Source organism: Vigna angularis, chromosome 11, assembly GCF_016808095.1.
Source record: "Vigna angularis cultivar LongXiaoDou No.4 chromosome 11, ASM1680809v1, whole genome shotgun sequence".
Classification (NCBI taxonomy): Eukaryota; Viridiplantae; Streptophyta; class Magnoliopsida; order Fabales; family Fabaceae; genus Vigna; species Vigna angularis.
In genome coordinates this window covers 12,568,749-12,590,433 of record NC_068980.1, presented here as the reverse complement: position 1 = coordinate 12,590,433, position 21,685 = coordinate 12,568,749, and the positions used below count along the sequence as shown (strand labels likewise).

General features: G+C 31.5%; 1 pseudogene; it reads right to left on the bottom strand.

Annotated features, from left to right (window-relative positions):
- Window positions 1-481: 481 nt before the first annotated feature.
- On the bottom strand, window positions 482-16,618 carry LOC108332797 (uncharacterized; annotated as a pseudogene).
- Between the last annotated feature and the right edge of the window lie 5,067 nt (window positions 16,619-21,685).

The following is a 21,685-nucleotide window of genomic DNA, read 5'->3' as shown; positions in this document are numbered from 1 at the left end:
CTTTTATTATTAGGTGAATCTTAAAGTTATTATGATAAATTTAATTACTTATCTTTTATATTATAAAGATAAATAATAAAAAAAAGTTAAAATATTTTCCACAATTCGTATTTATGTTGAGTTTTCCAGTTAGATCTCTTTATTATTTTTTTTCAATTGAGTCCTTAAAAGTGAAAAATAGACTCAATTGGGTTTCTACCATTAAATTGGATTAACGAGGTTAAGTTTTTGATGACCTAACAACTTGACATGGAATAAATTTTAATACATGGCATTAGCACAAGTTGTTATGTGGAATTCGATTACATTATACATTTAAAAATTAGGTTTTCTAATAATTGAAACATAAATTAGGGTTCATCATTTTCAACCTTACATTTCATCATCTTCAACCCTAGCGGTTGATGCTCAGGGTTCATCACGAAATTAGGGTTCATGAAACCCAAGTTTTTTTCAAAATATGAAATTAAGAACCACCAAATTAGGGTTTATCAAAATCAACCCAATGAAGACCAGCTTTTTCCAGTACTCTCTAAGACCCAACATTCAGCACATCAACAAGAGCTTCAATCCTCTCCAAGTTTGGCAACGATTGCTCAGTGAAAGCAACCTTAACCACTTCTTTCACAACCACCGTGGCAACCCCTTTACCCTAGTATTTGGAATAGATAACATACCCAAGTGCAGAAAGTTGCCACCTTTTCATCGGAGGTCCACACCAAGACATCATCCAGGTCAGAGAGCTCAAGAGGTCGAAGAGATATTCGACTCAAATCGACACTGTCTTATTTTTCTTCTGATTTCTCCATTGGGTTGATGATGGGGTTCTGAATTTTACTTATGATTTGTTACAGCTTGAAGCAATTGAGAATTCTGCTTTTCTTGATATACTTCTTTTTTAGGTTTCTTGTGAAGATTGGGGTTAATGAATAAGAATAAAGATAGTATTAAGATATATGGTTTCAGAGATAGTGATAAGAAGATTTGGTTGGTTAGATTAAGAGAAGATTATTGAAGAAAATGGGCAGAGTATGGGATTGGAAGAAGAGGCGGCGAGAACGAGAGAAAAGGATGGGTGAATGAATTAGTGTTTTTGCATTTTCCTGTTTAGTGTCGCGAAGATGGTGGAGGTGTGATTAGGGTTACGAGTTTGTGAAATTTGGGATTTCTTTGCAGGTTTGTTGTGAGGCGCAATTCTTTGAATTTCCTTTCACAGGCTTGATACACATGGAAGATGATTTTTGGGTGATGCACAAGAAAGAAAATTTCTGGATGATGTAGAGGGAAGAAGATTTCTGGGTGATACACAGGGAAGGAGATTTCTGGGTGGTGCTTCATTGTAATAAAGGATGACCTTTTTTAAAAAAAATTTAATCAAACATTTTCCACTTAAAAGACTATGTTCATTAAATTATTCTACATTTAACTGTCATGTCATCAAAAACTTAATCTTGTTAACCCAGTTTAACAACAGAGACTCAATTGAGTCCATTTTTCACTTTTAAGAATTTGATTAAGAAAAAAATTAATAAAAGGATTTAACTGAAAAAAAACCAACACAGTTTAACCTTAAAAAATAGCGAATGTCAATGATATTTTTCCACTCTATTTATCTATTTATTTTTCTCTACTTCTCCGTGACTGAACATTTTTAACTTCTATTTCATATATTACCTGTTTTAACTTTTTTTCTTCATTTTTCATGCTTTATTTACTCCCGCTAAACAAATATAACCTTAGAAACCGTCTTCGAGTAACATGATTTCCCCTCTTTATTAAATATAATTGTTATATTTATGAATATTTAAAAATTCATTTTTTTAATTATATACTGCATTTATAAAAAATAATTCAAAGAAAGTGAAAGAGATTGATTAATTTATGATACGACTCAAATTAAATTAAAAAGTAAACTCTAAACTTAATTTTACAAAATTTTATGTTTATTTATATATTATAAATTTATCTTATTTATACTCGATATAAATATAAAATACGTTAAATAAATTAAATTACAACTTAATGATTATAATTATTATACTTAGTTTTATGAATTAAATCTCAACCAAATTGTTAGATTTAGAATGATTAATTCTTAAAAGGAAAGAGTAGTTGCAATTTTTAACAATAGTGTTGGATCGAAGAGGTGATTCTAACGAAATTAATAAAAATGTTAATCTAAAATAATATGAATAAGTATTCGTTGTAATGGGAGCTGTTTAGGGCAGAAAAAATGGATTTTTGTGTTATGTTTGGGGTAGGGTGAAGGTTCCTTTCTAGAAGAGGATAGAAGTGGTCCAACGCACAGCAAAGGCTAAACACAGCTATAATCCTCCTAAATCATAAGCCAAAGGGTTACTATTATTTTCACCAATTTCTGAAAGTGAAAGACAACGTCGTATATTATTCAAGGAACGTGGTCTCTGTATGTATAATTGAAGACAGAGAGTAGTGGAAATTAACGTTTAAATCCAGCATTATAATATATACTATATTTATTCCCATCTTCTAGAGGCACGTGGGATTAATAAAACTCTACAAAATAATGCACTATCATATTTAATCCCTTACTAAAAATTAAGAAGAAAATGGTTCCACGTATCCAAATTTATGTCTTATCATTAAGAGAAAATGGATATTTAATGTCGATTCAAATTCCAGTAACGTTGATGTTAAATACTTTTTGTGTTATTTATATGTCACGTTAAAATTAATTCATTAAAATCGAATTTTGAAAACTCGAAAAATTTAGTTGACGTTTTTAAATTAATTTTTTAATCAAAATAATTTAATGTTTACTACTTATGAACGTTAACGTGTTTTTATTATTTTTAATATTAGTTTAATTTGTGTTATGAAAGTAACATATCAAATTCTTACAGCACCTCTTTCTTTAAATAATATAAATGAAAAAAATAAATAAATAATCACGATGGATTAAAGAGATCCATGTAAATGAAAAAGATTAATATTAAAAAAAGTAGATGAGTATGAACGAAAAAGATGAGAAAAAGAATATGAGTAAAAAAATGAGGAAAAAAAATATAAAGGAAAGATATGTATGCGGATGAAAATATGCATTATATGAATGTGGGTGGGTGAATAAGATGAGTGTGATGAAATTTATATAACAAATGTGAGAAAAAAAAATTATGAGTGAAGTTTGTAACTTTTAAATCTAAGTCTTTAGATTAAAAATAGTATGCGATCTGTATTCAATGTGAAGAAACATACATAAATTCAAAATATATAATTTAGTATAAGTTAAATCAATACTAACATAAATAATTAAAATATTAAAAAAAATAAAGTTAATGTCTACTAAATCGATTTTATTTTAACTTTTTTTTGTAAAAGTATTACTTTCTTTGGATAAGTCGTGTAGTATAGAACGATATTATATATAGAACTTGTGTAATCCTAAAACGGTTTCTCCATAGTGTAATAAAATCGTGAGAGGTAGAAATGACTTTCAATTTGTTAGATCAATTGAAAATCGTATCAATTGAAAATTATGAAGAGAGTACATGACTTCTAATTTTAAAAAATAAATACAAAATGAAGTTGTTTCTATCTCTCAGGACTTCAATATACTATGTAAAAATCATTCTATAACCACATGACTTTTGTATGTGATGTTGTTATGTTGCAGTACAACTTACCTAAAATAGTAATATTTTTACAAACTTGCCATAATTTTTTAGAAATATATCCACTTATAATAAAAAAAATCTAGTATTCATTTAGCTAACACTAACTTAAATTTAAGGTTAATATACTCTCATACGTTAATTTTATTTATTTATAATATTTATTTTATTTAACGTTTGTGAAATAATTTTATTTATTTATTTAGTTTAAAAATTAACTTAGTGTCTACTAAATAAACACCAGTTCAACTCTAACATCCTAAATTTAGTAGTGTAAAATTATTAAACTGAACATTACATATATAATAATAGAACAAGAACTATAGATTAGGTGAATAAAAATTTTCAACTGAAGAACAAAAGTAACTACCTATACTATAAGCTTCACTCCCCACCTTCAACTACACCAACTGAAAAGACTGCATCCCTAAGCTCACATCATTAAGGTGATCATCGCGAAAGAGAAAAAACATACAAAGACAAACCACAGAAAAGCAAGGGTAAGCTAGAGTATCAAAAGATTTTACATACTATTTAAAACAATATACAAGCATATGATGAATCAAAGAACAAAACAACTTGTCCAATCCACTTGAAACACTTCTTACTATCCGGATAGATGCATTGATATCAGACTCATGGGGAACTTGCACCTGTGTATGGTGGAGCAATCTAGCTCAGAAATAATAATAATAACCACATCTTCAACCACCACCAATAAAACCATACACCAAGGTTAATCTGTCAAACATCTATGGCCCTAACCAGTGACCATAGACTAGGACCTCCTGCTACTCTCCACGACATAATCACCCATCTCTACATGAAATGGGGTTATTGAGAGTGTTAGGATCATTCCCCAATCTAGGAGCCCATACATTAATACATAGCACAACACAACCAACTTAGGATATTCCTCCTTGGAATTCCTTTCTCACATGGTACTTGAAATCAACACCTCACACATTACTTGAACATCATCATCACATCACCTCTTTGATCATATAATCTCATACATACTTATACATCATTCACAATGAATATAAATGTAACTCCAATCCATAAGAAAACAAGAATAGAAAGAATAAAACACCCCTTGGACTAGTCGCTCAACGGCCAAACGTGTTGAGCGACCACAGAGTCCTCTCGCTCAGCGACCCCACTCGTTGAGCGAATAAAAAGACAGTGGTCCCAGACTTCAACCACTCACTCAGGGACACAGTCCGCTGAGCGAATAAAGCTTCCAATGCTCCCAGACTTCAACCTCTCGCTGTGCGAAAACATAGACAGTGATTCAGACCCCCAACTCACTCGCTCAGCGAGTTGGGTCGCTGAGCGAAAAACCTAAGACAGTGACCCAGACTCCTTGACCTCTCGTTGAGCAAGTAGAGTCGCTTATCGAGTCTGCATAATTCTGCAACACAAAAACTGCAGAATTATTACCCCTAAACCACTCTTGACCAAATGAACATATTTTTCCCAATTTCTAATCCTCCTATATCATGTTATATACCCAATTATACTTAAATAAGTGTGTCTAAACCTTTCTAAACCTATTTATAACAAATGACTACAAGATCTCAACCAAAAACTCAACTTAGAGACTCAAATTGAATTCTACCACTTGTGGCACAATTTCAAGCGACTTAGGGACTCAAACAAGTCCCAAACAATTTACCAAAGCTCTCCAAAATGATCATTTGCACACAGAACCCCAAAACCAAGTTTTCACTATTTCACTTCCTCCATTTGAGTTCTAAACCAAGTTGAACTCTACACAATTACCACCACTCACCCCAAACTAAAATCTCGCCCAATTAAAGTGTTGAACATAACCCAAACTAATTCCTAAACACCCCAACTTCAACAATTCAGTTCACCAACCATTTCTCACCATTTCACTACCTTAAACCTCCACTTAAAGCCAACAAAATTACAACCAAGACTACTCTTTTTCCTCTAACAGTTCAATCAACACAATTCACTTCATCAACATCAAATCCAATCTCACCAACATGTTATACAACATTCATTGTCACTCAAATAATCAATATCACCCAATTAGTTTAATTATCACTAACACACAATAACATTTTTCATCCAAACAGTTTAGTACTCACATACCATTAAACTTATACTACACACTTCAATTAAAAGCAATTATCTAGCTTCCCTTACCTCGATTCAACAACTCCAAAACCTTTAAACGCTCCACGAATTTCTTGTGGCTAAAGGAACTTCTAGAAAACCTACAAATCACCGATTGGTGATTGGAGACCAACCTTAGAACCACAAACAGATTAAGAATCAAGGGAGAGGGATTATTGACCCATGCATAACATAACCACTTTACATGATCAAGAACCCTAAACATTAAGGAAAAAAAGGGTTTACCACTTACCTACTCGATTCAACCAATTGATCGGTTAGATTGGTAGCCCTTGACGCAGGGATTGCCTAAACACTTCCTGATCGTTGAACAAATGATTGAAGAGTAAGAAATTGTAGAGAGAAGTGAGAGAAAGAGAAGAGAATAGTGTTTTAAAAAGATAGAAGTATTTTAAATAATGAGTCGAGCTTTAGAAAATTCTATTTATATTATAAGGTTATTTTATAATAAAATACTGGGTCTCACTATTTTAATACATCTACCAACTCTAATACTCTATTTTCTAAGTTCTTACATCAACACTAATACAAATATTTATTTCTTAAAAATAGTTAAAAATATGTTTTTAAATATAATATTTTGTGTCATATTCGAATTAACTTATATTAAAACTATCGCAACTTAACTAACATTAAATTCTTGTTTTTTCTAGTGAATTTGTAACAAAATTAATGAATTGAATAAAGTTATAAACCACTTGGTTTCTCTGAATTAGAATTACATGCTATAAGTCGAAAATTAGTTTAGAGACTAAGATTGTTGTAATCTTAATGGAATTTGATGATGGTTGGTGGCTAAATGTAAATAGAGATTTATAGTGGCAGAGGATATTCCATAAAAGAAAAGAGATAAAAAGTAAAGATCTTTTGGGTAAGAATATATACTTGAATGGTAGCCAATATATTCATAAGAAAGAGTGAAAGTTTAGTTGGTGACGAAAAGAACCTAAATGGATAAACAAAGTGACAAATAAGATCTGATACATGCCGGAGAATCTTGGATAAAGATATCTCTCAGCTACAACATTCAAATGGTATCAACTCAATCATCATCTTCTTAATCTTTTTTCTTGTGGCATAAAAAACAATACTTCCTTCTTTTTACTTTTCAAAATATCAATACAATATGTGTTTCAAATAGTTATTTACTATTCTCTTTATCTTGTAATGTGATTTCTTTTAAGAAGTTCTTTCATGTAAAAGTATTGGAAATTCTACTGTAATAATTTCATATAATATTTTTTACAAATCGATTTTTAACCAGAATATATTACTCAATAACTATATATTAATATATAGTTATATGCTTAAGATATATATTGCTCAATAAGAAGAGAGTGTATTAAAAATATTACTTTTAACCAGAATCTACTATATATAATTAAATATAAATTTCAGTTTACAAATTGAAATTATAAAGTTAAAATCTATTGCTTAATATATATATATATATATATATATATATATATATATATATATATATATATATATATATATTAAAATTGTCATGTTTAATTAAAAATATAATTTGTAATATCATTTTAGATTAAATATTTTTAGTTTCTAAATTTTGATATAAATCAAAATTTGTTTGTATTTAAAACTTTGATATATTTTGTTTATCAAACTCTAAAATTAAATGAATAATTTTTTTGTAATTTAATTATGTTAAATTTTTTTTAAACATATTTTATTTTAATATTTAAATTGTTTATATAATTTAATATTTTCGTTTCAATATTAACTATGTTTAACTTGTTAATAAAATGTAAGAATTAAAATGATTTTTATTTATTTATTTTTAAATTTTAAAATAAAAATATATTAAATTTTTTAATAAAAATAAATTCTAAAGTTAAGTGATTAAAAACATATTTTATTTTATTATATTTTATAAATAAGTTATTTTAAAGAAAAAACATAAACTTTATAAACTAAATAATTACAATTTAAATTTAGTTATTTCGTGAATGCTGCATAGAACAGACAAAGTTAGATAGCTTTACGGCTATACGGATCTGTCAAACTAACGCAGATGTACACGTTTCTTTTGAAAAATTAAAAACCTCTTTTTTCTAACAGTTATAGAAATTTCCCTATAAAATTCTAAGCATTCATTTTCTACAAAACACATCAATTAGCTAAATATCAAAAACTTGAAGAGTATACCAACAAAAATGAGTCTAATAGAAAGAAGTAGGATATTTTTTCGAAATGATTCTCGTTTTCTAGTTTTAAAATTTGTTTTCAGAATTTCTGTGTGTGGATATAACTTTTTCAAATAAAATAGAAGATAATTTTGTTTAAAAAGTTTTCAATATTTGTTAATTACTTGGTATACAAGATCAATAAATGTTTTATTGTTATGAGAGAATACCACCAAGCTTAAAACTATCTTGTTTTATGCTTATAAATGTATTTTATTTTATAATTTTAAAGCACGTAGAAATAATTGCTCAAATAAATCTTTGTAGTCTTTTAAAAAAAATTAAAAATAATTTTATAAAACTAATCAAATAAGACCTTAATTCCGTAAAAGAAAATTGTAAACTATAATCCTAATATTAACTGCGTTTTTAGATTTTATTAAAAAAATTATATCAACTTTACTTTTTCACCCCAAAAAATAATTGAAATGGGTGCCTTTTTTTTTAGTATTGTACATATCTCATTTTGAGTAACCAATATGAATAACTTGTAAAATGGTTTCATCCTATAAATGACTTCTATATAGCTATTTATATTTTGTTTTTCGAAAAATTCTAGAAAATTGAAAAAATGAAAAAAGACAACAATAAAGAGAAAGGAAGAGTGCATTCATGATTAGACAAACACCAATGGGAAAGGAAATCAAATCATGCTACATTTACCACAACAATCCCCCTACCAAATATATACGCTCTAGATATTAAAGTCATGGTAATATCATGTTAAACAACACCAAAAGAGAAAAAAAAAAGAAAAAAAACATATATAAATATCCTCACTTGACACTAAATATTCTATAAGGTGGAAATTTTACGTTTTATCAATTAAGTTCTGAATTGTAGTGAGAAAATTCAATATATGTAAGATATTTAAGTTATATTATTAGTGTATCAAATATCAGTATCTATGTACGTTCTCTAAAATTTGAAATTCGGAAAAATATGTTGTTAGTTTTTAAGTTTAAAACTTTTAATTGATTTTTAGAGGGTGAGAAAATATGTATTTAGTATTAATTAAAAGTCAACACTAACAAGTAATAGTCAATGCTAAATAATAATTAACAGTTAAATTTGTGTTACACACTTATACTATTCTAAAATTATGAATGTTAAATTTTTTATAACATTGACTTTTCAAGATTAACTTTAATTTATTTATTTTTATCACAATAAAAAATATATTAAAAAAAGGAAAAAGTGTTGCCGTTTGAACATATAAAAAAACATAGAAGAAAAAAACTTCAAAGTTTCAGTTTTTACTAGTGACAACATAATTTTGATCGTCTCAGCTGGTCATCCTAAGAATTTTATATTTCCATACATGTGTATGAGTACCTAAGTCCTACTATCCTAAATTCAGTTCTCTACAATGTATTTTTCACTATTGTCCACTACTCACTACCTTTGTCCACGATGTTCCTCGTGGGAGGAGCTTTACTAGGTGCTTTGATGAATAAAGGAGACCATTATTTTGAAGAGTCAAATCTTTCACCTTCATTGTGTGTCATCGGTGCATTGTCATTTTCGTCATGAGGTGGAGTTTGTCACCTACAGCCTATTGTTGTCAGCCACTACAAGCCACCATCCGTTACTGATGGCAATCTAGTCCCTACAGTTTGTCTCTATTCGTCATTGTAGGCCCCATCAGATACAAATGATAATTTAGTTCCTGTAGTTTGTCATTGTCCGCCACTGTTGGCAATCCACTACTAACGATAATCTTCTTTGTCAAATGATAATTTAGTTCCTGTAGATTATCATTTTATCTTTAATTATTTTGTCATATTATTTCTTATTTGTATTTTGGACTTAGTCCATATTTCTTCTATTATAAATACAATATCCTATGTGTATATTCAACATAAGGAGATTAATTCCATACATAGTTTTTCACTATATTCAACAAACCCTTTTAATTTTCAATTAATTTAGCGTCAACTAAATAAAATCTATTTCTATTGTTAATTTAATTTACTGTAAGTTTGGTTGACGCTAATGACAGTAACTTAAACAAAAATCGTATAGTACTTACATGTTCAAATAATATAAACAAAAAAATAGAAAAAAAAATTATAGTGAATGAAAGAAATGAGTGTAGATGAAGAAGATGAATGTGAATGAAAAAGATAAATGTTAATGAAGGAGATAAATGTGAATGAAGAAGATGAAGAGAATAATGTGGATAAAAAATATGAGTGTGAAAGAAAGAGATAAATGCGGGTAAAAGAGATAAATACTAATAAAAAAGATGAGTGTTAAAAGATTTATGAATGTTAATGAAAAAAATTAGTGTAATGATATATGTATATGTATATGTATGTGTGCGTGCGTGAGTGTTAAATAAATATAAATATCTAAACATAAGTGCATCCTTATTCGTTTACAATTTTTATATTAGTTAGTTTTTGTTTTGGGTGTGGGGTCAAGCGTCCACTTAAATCCTTATTTCATTAGTGCAAAATTGGCTTTTAACCTCACCTCGTAGACGTCGGACCACAAAATAACCAACGTAAATTATTGACCGGTGACATATTCGTAAATAAGTTTGGCATATAAACATCGGGGCCCTTCCTAAGTGACGTCTATATGTCTGACAGGTAGCTGAAAAATCATTTTTTTCCGCCATATAGACGTCGGATCCCGCCAGTCCAACATCTATATGACTGACAGGGTAGGTGAAAAGTTAACCTATACGTCGGGCACCCTCCTAACCGACGTTTGTATGCGTCAGAATCCCGCCACATCCGACGTCTATATACACCACCAATATTAATTTTTAAATCGAATGGACGTCATATTAGTGAGGTCCCCGACGTCTAGTCGAGAATAGACGTCGAGCACTGGGGCACCGACATCTAGATTCCTGTTAAATCAGAAATCGCGGACCCGCGGTTACGCACACTTCATCGTCTTTCTCCTCGCCTTTTCTCTCCGCGGCATTGCATTTCCAGGTGCGTTTTATCTCTTTTGAACCGTTTAAACTTACTTTTACTCCGATTAAATTAGTCTTTGATTGATTATCTTCCATTTGAACCGATTAAAATGAGTTTTTGTTGTGTTTTGGTGCAGTTTTTCTCGTGTCTTTGGGTAGCGTAGTAACACATTCTTCCTTTGCTAGTTTTCTCGTAAGAAAAGCTTGCGTCTTTTGGATGTCTTATAGCGTTTCAACCCAAAACCGAACCTGGGTCCTTGCCTAGTTCTCAAGTCACCGTATTCGTTTTCATTGCCTGTTGGAATGGAACTAGGCAAGGACCCATATTTGTTTTTTGGTTGAAATGCCAGAAGAGGTCCAAAAGACGCAACCTTTTCTATGACGAAACTAGCAAAGGAAGAAGGTGCTACTACGCTACCCAAAGACACGAGCTGTAGTAGACGTCGGTTAATGCCATGTCCGACTTCTATAGTGCCCTTAGACGTCGATTAAAGGCATTAACTAACGTCTATAATGCCCTTAGACGTCGATTAATGCCATGTCCAACGTTTATAGTGCCCTTGGACGTCGATTTTGGTGTAATCTGACACCTTTTAGAGTCTGACGTCCCATTAACGTCACCCGTAAAGACGTGGGATCAAGATCTGACATTAAAAGCCCAAAATAACGGACGTCTAAAGCCCTTTCTGCACTAGTGTTTGTTTTCAATATTTATTTTAGTTAGTTTTTATTTTGGGTGTGGGGTCAAGTGTCCACTTAAAACAATTTCCTTGTCGTCTACTCCTCAGTTATCCTCTTCTTATTCAGATAATTTGTTCTCCAACCCGCTCGGTGATGAACGCAATATTCTCCTTGTTCGGGTGGTAAATAGGGATTGGGATATATCTCAAATAAGCATCCAATATGCCTAGCACCTGGTGGCCTGATGCGTCATCAACTACTTGATGATACTAGGAAGAGGGTACGCATCCTTAGGGCATCCTTTGTTCAAATCGGTGAAGTCGATGCACACTCTTCATTAACCGCTCAACTTCTTCACGAGGACCACGTTGGAAAGCTAAGTAGTATACTTGACCTCCTGAATGAATCCTGCTTCAGGAAGCTTCTTGATCTGAACTTAAGTAGTTTTACTCCTCTCCTCTCACAACTTGTGGTTCTCCTGTACAACCAGTTGGACCTCCTTCAAAATTACCAACTTGAGGGATAAAACTCCCTTGTGAATTCCAGGCATGTTTGTCGACATCCAAGAAAACATATATTTATTTTTAAGAGCATAATCTATAATATTTGCTCTTGTTCCTTGCTCAAGTCACTACTCAACTTAGTAACTTGATCATCTTATCGACCTATCTCCAAACTCTTAGTCTCTCCTAATGACTTCATACATTCATTTTAGGGACTAGATCAACCATGCCACCTCCAATCGAAAAGCCTTCCAAGGGGGCTAGTCTGGTGTCACCTTCAGGCTTCCAGTGTAACATTCTTGGGTTACCTTTTGATCTACATACACTGTGAAGATTTGGCCCGTGTTGGATGAAAACTTCATGACTAAGTGTAGCATGGACACTATGGCCCCGAACACGTTTAAGCACAACAACCCATCAAATATTGTACACATACTTATCGATTATCCCTCCCTTAACCTATATGAGTCTTAAGGTCAGAGTATCCATGCGTGTCAATCCGTTCTCCAAAATATTCCACAATTTGCTCGTTATAAGGCATAAATAAATTTTCAGAGATATCCATTTTTCGAAAGGTCTTCTAATTCAGGATGTTGAACTGATCAACTGAAACTTTGCTGACTCCATACTTAGCAAGCTCGATCGAGATGACCAAGGGTGCAAACATGTCTCTTTTGCATCGAATGACATGAACCACCTTTCACAAATCCATTTGAGGTGTTGTTTATATAGGCCCTTAGAGGGTGGTCTATGTTTCTACTCCTACTATGACTTCTATTCCTAGTTAACTCTCTTATCGCCTGGTTCCATGGTTTATTCTTATGAGACTATGCGTTAGAATCCACTAGTAAGGTGGACTTCTTTTTGAGCAATCTTTCTTTACAAATTGCCTCAGGTGGTCAAATCTCATGAGCTTTTTGATTTTATTCCTTAGGATTGAACACTCTTTTATGGTATGAACTAGGCTTTGGTGATAAAGGAAGTATGTGATCCATCAACATTGGAGGGAGTCGACTTCTCTGTAGGTGAGGGCAATAAGTCACCACTAAGTTTCTCTTCCAAGATTTTGGCTTGAGGCACACATAACAGGGTGTAATTGTTGAAGTGGGGACCCTTCAATCTTTATTTACCCTGAACAGTTTCTTGTTTGCCTCCTTTTTTTCTCCTCATGATGATTCTTCACGCATTTTCTTGTGGAAAACCCTCATATCCTCCACCTGCATGTACTGGGTCAATCTTTGCCTCAACTCTTCCATGTTCTTAGTTGAGGTTTCAAATTTGCAAAGACACCTTCCTGAACCTTTCCATGAAGGCCTGAAAGGTCTTCTCTTTCTTTTACCAAACATTGACCAAAGTGATCGATGTCAAGTGATGTGGTTAACTTATTTCTAACTGAGCTCTAAATCTCCCTCAGATGGTCACAAAACAATATTTCAAGTTGGTCGACAACAGTGAGAACCAAGCCATGGTTTCCCCCTCTAGAGAAGTGAAAAAACCCCTTCACAAAATGGCATTACACGTTGTATATAATGCCATTTGGTTCACAAAAAATTGGATGTTATTGTTTGGGTCAGTAGATCCAATGTATTTGTCGACTACTAGATCCTCCAATTATTGGGTAAATGGGTCTCCATGGTCCTTGTAATGAATGACAACAAACCGACCATATTGATAGTTGCGACCAAATGATGGTGGTCCTTACTTACGTCAAAGCTACTCGCTTGGAGTATTCGGTCTGGCTCATCACAAGGTTTTTTAGCTAGTCCTTAAAGAGTTGGGGTGAAGGGCACAAGACGTTTACCACCCCTCTCCTGCCGGATGATCTCATTCTCGATTCGCAATGCCTTTGTTTCTTTTTCATATTTCCTTTACATCTTGTCCATTTGCCTTTACATCCATCACATCCTCTCCAGTGGGTTCTTTTGATCATGAACAACTTCATCTACTACAATGTTGCTCACCATATTCCTAAGGGTTACCATGTCAGCTTCAAACGTTTTCACTCGACTCCACGATGGGCGTCAAAATGCTTCGTGTGAAGGGTTGAACGTCCACTTAAAACAATTTTCTTGTCGCTTACTCCTTAGTTGTCCTCTTCCTGCTCGAATAATTTGTTTTGCAACTGGTCATGTGTACCTGCTGAAGATACTTCGATGCTTAAGTCAACTCAAGTTTGTCGGTTAAGCGGTTAAAGCTATAATAAATGCGTAATAAAAGTTCCAACAACCATCCATTTGTCTTGTATGTATAGTTTTCTCCATAAATTTTTAATAAGGTCAGTCTAATCACGATCTAATTCATTTTAAACATGACTACTAACTTGTTTAGGTTAATTAAATAATTAGTTTATTTTGATCAAGACCGATCGATTTCCTCCATTCTTGAATCGATCATGTTATTTCGATTAGTGTGCATCAAACAATACATATAATACAATTTCCATTAAGTCAACGTTAAATTATTTATTTTAGTTAATGTTGGTTAATATGATATTAATACAAATATTTATTTAATAAAATAATTTAAAAATAATTTTATATTTTCTGAACATTTTTATGTTTATAAAATTAACTTAACATTAATTTATATTTACTTTTAGTGTTTTAATAAAATATAATGTGATATAAATTCAATTAAAACTCAATATTTAAAACTAATTGAGTTTGAGATTTTTTTTTCTAATAATATCAAAAGTGTTTAATAATAGTTTTCTTTTTATTTGAGCTTATTAAATGATAATGTAATATGTTATTATTTATTTGTAACTAATAATTTGAATTTTATAATTTAAAGTTTGTAATGAGAAGTTTTAATCAGTGTCACAATAATAAAACTATTTGGCTATCACTATTTTAAATTAAAATGTCTAAAAAATGCTATGTCTTGTAAAAAGTAGGTGAAAATGCATTATTTTTATCATTTGAACGTGACGTGTTGTGTGAAATGTTGTTCATTCTCAATAACAAGAAATGAATTTTAAGCTTAACTTAACCCCACAAAATCGGTTTGTAAGGTAAGGTTTGCACTCACTTATATACTATAAATTGGTCTTACCTCTAGTCGATGTGAGATTTCTAATAGTTTGTTTGCGGTAATTTTAATCTTTTTTTTCTTTCTGTTTCGTTATTCATATTTCTAATAAGAATATTTGACGTTCAAAAGTTTTTTAAAAAAGTAATTAAAAGCATAATACTTGTATTAGGAAACACAATTCTAAGGTATTTAAATCTTTTATACTTATCTCATTTTATATCATAGAATGTTCCATCTTATAAATGTATAAGTGATTAGATATGAACCAAAATATATATATATATATATATATATATATATATATTCTATGAATATAATTACATAATTATATTAGTAAAAACATAAGCGACTAACTAACCATCGAATTACATGAGCATGATATAAATTATCATGTCTCTGAAATGCAAAAACAACCAACTATGCAACAAATTGCATACTTACGATATACTATTACTAGAGGTTTCCTTTTAAATAACTCCTAAATAAACTCCGTTTTATAGAGCCACCAAATGAGTGAGCCAAAAAAAGTTCTAACCGCCAAAACCCCCTCTTAAAGTGGGTTTGGGTTAGGGTCAAAGTGGGTTTGACCTTACTACAAGACTTTAATAAAACTCCTAAACACATTCATCTTGGGTTAAAGGTTGAGTTAAGTCGCCTCAAATTTAAGGTCAAGATGGGTTGACCCTTGTTGAATGTCAAGACGAGTTGGCTCATGCGTAATGTAAAGATGAGTCAGCCCGAGTCGAATGTTAAGATAGGTTGGCTCAAGACAAAGGTTGAAACAAATTGACCAGGGCAGAAGGTTGAGATGGGCTGACCCAAGCCAAAGGTTGAGGTAGGCTAACCCAAGCCAAAGGTTGAGACGTGTCATTATGAGTCTAAGGTCGAGATAGGCCGAAACGAGAAGAAGGTAGAGATGGGCCAGTTCTGGCCTAAAGCCAAGATAGGCTGACCGAGGCCTAAGTTGATACAGGGCGTTCTGAGCCAAAAGTAGAGATTGCTTACGTGGGCCAAAGGTCAACATAGTCTATCTCGAACTAAAGATTGACACAGGATGATCTAGGCAAAATATTGAGATATGTTAACCCAGATTGAGGGTCAAGATGGATCTTCCCGAGTCAAAGGTCGTCACTAGTTTGCCCATGCCTAAGGATTAGTCAAACCGACTTAGGCCAAATATCGAGACATATTTTATTCATGGTATAAACAATGTAAAAAAATGACACGAGTAATAGAAAATGTTTGTTAATCTACTAACAGTCCATCTACTATAACTTTTTCAATATTAAAGTCTTTTAGATTAATTGCCAAGTCGATGACTTTGACTTGGTAAAGGACCTCTTTTGATGCCTTCCCTTCACAAGTATCATCAATTAGGTCCCTTTTAGGTTTAAGAAGCTCAATGAACCAGTAATCTACAACCTTTTTGAAGCTCAGCTTCATGATCCTGAACCACCTTAATAACTTTCTCTTTGTACGATACATGAGCTTTAAAAATAACCACTTTATATTGAGCCTTTTTAAATTGTACTTGATTTTCAAAGCTCTCCGCTATTATACTTTATTTTATTTAGCCTTCATGGAAACAATTTCTTCATATATGTTAAGTTAAGAACTTAAGACATTTATTTATTAGGTTTTAAGACAGTTTGAACTCTAACTCCTTTCTTTTGTTATTTTTTTTATAGCCTCCACCACAATTGTTTTTTAGTCACAAATAATAGCATGTGATTGAAACATCATCACTTTAGTATAACTAAACTTCCTTAGACCTTAATGTTTTTCATCAAAGATAAAAAGGAGATCACTTACCAAACCAGTCTTGTTCATTGTATTCCATAAAGAGCCAATGTCAAGACTTGATGATATGTCTTGAAATTGATTTAGAAGACCTCTTTACAACAAGTTACCAAATCCTACATTTTGGATGGGGAAGTAGATTGGGAGAAGTCAAACGATATTGAAAGACAAAAGTTTTACACTCACTTTAACAACTATTTGTTGATCCAAGCTCAACATAACCTCAATATTTGTTGGTTGAGAATTTACAACCTCTTCAAGTACAATCACTTGTTTTTCTTATGTTCTACCTTGAGCTTTTTATAGTCAAACTTGGAATCATTGTTCGTCCTCCGCTGTGAACGCAGATCGCAAAACCCTTGTGCACATGCAATCCCTAAACCTGCATTGAAATTATTTTCAACCCCTTCCCCAATCAATACTTTTTTTTTTAGAAAACACACACACAAAAACCATCACTTCTCAAATCCTTTCCATTATCAACAATCATTTATCTTTCACACACTTCACTCATCAATCTTGACTTTCTGCTTCCATTCCCTTTATTCATCATTCCATTTTTCATTTTCATAATAAACTCAATCATTATCATCATCGTTGTTTACCATTACAGATTTCATTCTTCTTCTTCATTCATCATTGTCTTTTCACAATATACTGAAAATATTTCTCTAGGGTTGTTGAGCTTCTTTCTGGGTTACTAAGCTTCTCTCTGGGGATGTCGAACTTCTCTAGGATTGTCGAGCTCCTCTTTGGGGTTATTGATGGCAGTAGTGGCATCTCTAACAACCATGGGTTCATGGAACCCTAACGTTTGTGAATAAGTGGAGAGGAGTCATGTCACAACGCACACCTCAAATAAAATATCATATCGTCATAGGAATTGTTCATCTTGTATACTCTTTAGTTAACAATTTAGATGATGTCATAAAAAAAGATTCAATTGAGTAAAATTTACCAAAATATAAATCAAATTAAATGCATAGAAAAATGAGAACCACGTTAAATAAAATGAACGAAATAATTCTATTTGTTTACAATGGGTTTGATCTTAATTAGAAAACACATTATTTGAACTTTAAGAAATGACCAACTATTGAAATAAGATAAGGTTAGGTTTACGCCACATTAATCTCAATTGTTAAAAGGATAATGTTATAACTAGCTCTTTGAAGAAGTTGTCATATTAAATATTGGCTTTATGTATTCAGTTGAAATTTTTTACAACCATAAAATTTATATGATAAACTTATAAACTTATATGATATATTGGATGTGGTGATTTTTCAGAAAAATATTATCTTAATAAATAAATATGAGATCAAAACATATAAACAACTATAAAAATATTATATAATGTATATAGTTTCACTACAAAAATTATATATTATAGGAGAGGTTTTTTGTTAGCAGCTGAAAAATCCTTCCAAAATTCTGACGATTTCAATAATAAACCACAACTATGTTTTAACTTTTTTTTTTTAATTAAAAAATTTAAGCTGTAATTATGAATAGTAGCAGTGAAGTTATTTTTTTTTTCAATAAATTATTCGCGCTTGCTTTGTGAAACGCCTTAAATTTGTAAATAATTTTTTATTCATGTTTAATTTGTGCCATCATTTTCACTTTGCCTCTCTTTTCAAAACCCTATTTTTTCCATCTTCTCCACAGTTCCTATCATGTCTCGTTTTCCATCTTCTCCACTATGGTTGTCATTCCCCAACAACATTTTCTCCTTCGCCACGCCTTTGCATCTTCTCCACTATAACTCTCTCATTCCCAACCCTAATTTCGCCTTCACCGCTAGTTCATTTTGCATTTTGCATCTTCTGAAAATGCACCTAACCCTAGTTTTGTCTTCACCGTTGGTTCATTTGGCATTTTGCATCTTCCGAAAACGCATAAAGGGTGAAAAAACATCATTTAGATCCTAATATTAGTGTTCCCCACTTCTCCTTTCCATCTAGAAATCTTGTTGCAGAAGTGAGGAAAAAGTGGTTGCCTTGGACACTTCTTTCGTCGTTCTCTGATATGTCATCCCTTCTCATGTGCTTTTTTTTTTCTTGCAATGTTTGATCCATTTTTTAGATTCATAAACGTGATTTTGTTGGGTGTTGAGTTGGGTGCATTCTGAGACCCAAATGGATTTTGACATTTTGGGGTATTTTGGTGAAATTGAAATGATATTTTAAGCCGTAAGGTGTTTGTAAAATTTCTCCAGTGAAAAATCACATTTAACCTAAAACATCTGACATATTTCTTATTTTATCTTCTTGATGCTTTACGAATCACCATTTCAATGATGTATGTATGCAAGTGCAACACTATTTCATTTCTCTCTGAATCTTTGGTTGCAGGATTTGACTATTGTTTTATCAACACTTCTACCTGTGATATCTATGAATACTGACGACAAAGATCAATCATATTTCTCTGTGGGACTAAAGGTAATACTATTGATTTCATTAGTTAACTGGGTGACAGGGGTTAAAACTAATATGGATCTAAAAACTTCATTGTAATTGATGGAAGTATGGCAGAAACATTGCTGGAAGGAGTTGTTAAGAGACAAGTATAAGAGCATAAAGTTGAGGAGTTTAATGCCATGGGAAAGGGAAGCGTAACCGGAAGCTGGTATCTAATCCTATTATTTATGCCATTGTTTTCTTTAATTTATTTATGCTTCTTTTATTATATTTTCTAACTAAGCAGTAATATTTACTATTGATATATTGTGATTTACTATTGATATTAATAGCTAATCATTAATATTGGAAGATGTTAGCTCTGATGATAATTATGAAGCAAAGCTTACTGATGGTGATTCAAATTCCATTGGAACTGGAACTAATACTGCTAAAAGGCCTTATAAGATAAAAACGTATAGTATGTGTCATTTTTTAATTAATTTTTAGGTTTTTGTATTGATATGATGCGCCTTCATTATCTGTTTGTGATGTTAATATTTAATTTATTAACAGCAGATAGCACAGAGCCATTTCCTCTGATGCAAGGTGAAGGAAAAACATTCAGTTGGGTTGGAGCAGTATCTGCAATTGATAGAGATGACGAACAATTTGGGATAAACCCCAGTTTACAGAGCAATTGCTCTTGGGAAGATAGACTTGCTCAACTTTTTCCCATGGGTTATAATAATTATTTGAATATGAGAAAGTATGTTCTTATTTCTCATCTTGCTATGTTATTTTTGTTGATGTGATTTCATTAGATTATGTGTTTACTGATAGCTTTCTGTGTGGATGTACCAGGAGTGGTGAATGGGGTGATCATGTCACATTACAGGCGGCTACAGATTGGGTACGAGAAAATAAACGTTTTCCATTTTATTTTGCCTCTCCTATAATACTTTTCTTCTTTTTTTATTGTCTATGTTGTCTAATGCCTTTGCAAACGTAGTTGAGGTTTCAAAGTAGAAAATCTTTCCGAATGTATTAGTTAAACAAAATAGTTAAGAGAAGAGTTTTCGTATTCTCAGGTACAATGAATTAGCCAACTTACAATAGGTGAGAGAAGAGTTGTATATATATGTCTAACTCTATAGGAGTTTGATAAGCTATACAAAAACTAAGAGATTATAATAGTACAGTTGTCACGAGGCCTAAACATAAAAGAACTAGTACTGGAAATATTTACAGAGTAAAATACTATTGTTACTTTTAAAGTTCAAATGTTTCAAGCTATTATTTTATTTCATTACTGATTTATCTAAGGTTTTAAATGATTAGAATTATAATCTTTATATTTAAGCAAATTATATACTAAAGTTACAAACGTACACTATAATTTCATATGCAGATCACAAAATGTCCTTTTTCCTTTCTGTAGCAAAACTTATTTTAGAATCTCAAGTTCTTTAGCTCATCTTTCCTTTTCCAATCTTTTCGACAATATATATATATATATATATATATATATATTTATATATATATACATATATATATATATATATAAATATATATATATATATATATATATGTCTTGTCCTTTTTAATTAATTATTGTTTTCTTATTTTCAGGTGAGCTAGACCCAGAATTAAGTATCTTGTTGGCATATATCTCCATTCATACCACATAATTATAGAGAAAGTAGTTTACCCGCTACTGTTTTTGTGTTTTTGTTTATACACTGTGTAATTTTATTACTATTACTTAAACTTGTATGTAAGTGAATGAAAGGAATGTTATTCAAAACATTTTTCTTGTTAATTTTTAGGATTGAACTTGTTATTATAATAATATTTAATTTTGGTTTCACATTATTCCTTTTGATTTATTATTAAACATATTTTATACTAATCAAATCATTTAAATTAAAAGAAAATTAAATCATTTTCATTATTGACAGTTTTAGAAACTCCAACTACATAAACTTAATAATTCCCAGCGGTTTTGGAGAACCCTCGCAAATACCACTAGTGCAGAATTGGGCTTTAACGTCACCCCGTAGACGTCGGACAACAAAATAACCAACGTAAATTATGGACCGGTGGCATTTTTGTAAATAAGTGGGCATTAAGACGTCTGTTAGGCGGGGCCCCGACGTCTATAATATTATAGACGTCGGGGTCCCTCCTAACAGAAGTCTTAAGGCCTGACAGGTAGGTGAAAAGTCACTTTCTTCCGCCTTAGCGACGTCCGATCCCGCCACCCCGACGTCTATATTCGATTATAGACGTCGGTGCCCCTCCT